Source organism: Heterodontus francisci, chromosome 19 (assembly GCF_036365525.1).
Source record: "Heterodontus francisci isolate sHetFra1 chromosome 19, sHetFra1.hap1, whole genome shotgun sequence".
Lineage (NCBI taxonomy): Eukaryota > Metazoa > Chordata > Chondrichthyes > Heterodontiformes > Heterodontidae > Heterodontus > Heterodontus francisci.
In genome coordinates this window covers 48,918,261-48,920,318 of record NC_090389.1, presented here as the reverse complement: position 1 = coordinate 48,920,318, position 2,058 = coordinate 48,918,261, and positions in this window count along the sequence as shown.

Below are 2,058 nucleotides of genomic sequence, written 5' to 3'. Positions count from 1 at the left end.
TTAATTCCAGTTTTTTAATGTGCTAATTATAATGTAATACATCACAGGAAGTGATGTAACCACATTATTTGGTCTACAACCTAATGGAAGATATGTTCCAATAAAGTTCCTGTTTCATATACCTTTGCAGATTTATTAAGTATCCTGTATTAGTCTAACAAGACTAAGAATGATATATGGTCGCAGTGGGTGAAAAATGCTAGCAAAATACTAGTAATTTGAAATTTAAAACAGAAAAGTTCTGGAAATACTCAGGAGGTCAGGCAGCATCGGTGGAGAGAGAAACAGAGTTAACGTTTCCAGTCTGTGACCTTTCATGTAGTGATGGAGAAGTCTCTTACCATTGCCTGAAAGCTTTGAGAAGGTCGCAGGCCTCAGTCAAGCAGAAGCATGGTTGAAATGGTATCAGAGGTTTGCCAGATATGGCACTGCATCAGGCCTCGCTGCAGAGATGAGCAGTGAGCAAGTCAGAACACTGCTTTTTCGCGATGGTTAGCTGTGTGGATGATAGCCTCATCGCGCAGAGTATCGATGAGGAGAAAGCCACATACGATGAAGTAATCAAAGCACTTGATGCTAACTTTAATCTGAGAAAGAATACCATTGTCGAACGCGCTAAATTTAACAAATGTACCCAACATCAAGGCGAAAGTGTTGATGCAGTTATTAATGACCTGTAAAGACTTGCAGAGGACTGTGAATATGGCAGCTTGAAAGATGAACTGATCAGAGACAGAATTGACTTGGGAGTGTTGAATGATGCCTTGTCTGACCACTTGCTGTCAAGAGATGATCTAACCTTAGCAAAGGCAATCCAACTGAGCAGACGAGCTGTTGTAAAAAAGCAGGGGAGACAGAAAGTGCATCCATCAACAGCCCAATCTAACTGTAATTGGTGTGGCAGAGAAAAACATACGTGGGAAAACTGCCCAGCCAATGAGGCCGAATGCCATTTATGTGGCAAGATGGGCCACTTCCTGTATGTGTGCCATAGCGAGAAGCCTGTACAGAATACACACAAAGGGAAGCCTTCGAAGATCCATGGAAGGAGATGATATCCATGATATTGAGGTGTCTTTCCTTGGAGAGATCCAGGAACCAAGCGGAAGTTGTTGGAGTGCTGAGATCTTAGTAGAGGGAAACAAGACACACTTTAAGTTAGAAGCAGCGCAGCAGTTTCAGTTCTTTCTGATGCTGAACCATAGTTAGAGAGAAGCTGTCTTCAGCCATCATGCAAAAACTATACAGGCCAGGAGGAAAGGAATCAAGGTCATAGGAGAACTGAAGGCAACCCTCCAATATCGAGAAAAAGGGATCACAGAAACATTGTATACAATTCAGAACCAAAGTTGCTCACTTTTGAGCAGGAAGACCTGTACTGACTTGCATCTGATTTGCAGAGTAGAGGAACTGGAAAGCTGAGAAGATCAGCCCAAAAACTTCAGAGCTGAATTCTACAGCTGTTCACAGGACTAGGAAAGCTGAAGACAACATACCACATAATGCTACATCTAGAAAAGAAGCCAGTGTGCCTGTTTACCCTCAGAAAAGTTCCTCATCCACTCTTCCCAAAAGGAGGAAATTGACTCTGTGTTGAACAGGGGGTTATTTCACCTCTGACAGAACCAACAAGCTGGTGCTCAGGGATGATCCCGGTGCCAAAACCCAGCAGATTGCATCGACCTTACACAGCTGAACAAAGCAGTTGAACACAAAGTTCATCCTATGTTGCCTGTGGATGAGAGCTTAGCAAAATTGGGAAAGAGTTCAATCTTCACAAAGCTAAATGTAAATAGTGTTTTTTGCAACTAGCCCTTGAAGAGTCTAAGTTGCTCAAAACTTCATTACTCCATTTGGGAGGTTTTGCTTCAACAGACTACCCTTTGGCATCACATAAGCACCTAGAGGGACTGGATGGAGTTGTATGTCACCTGGATGATGTCCTGATCCATTGACCCACTCAGCCAGAACATGTCACTCGAGTGCGAGTGCGACGACTAAAGGAAGCAGGACTTTCAACAATAAATGCAAATTCTCACAGTCAACTGCCAGGTTCTT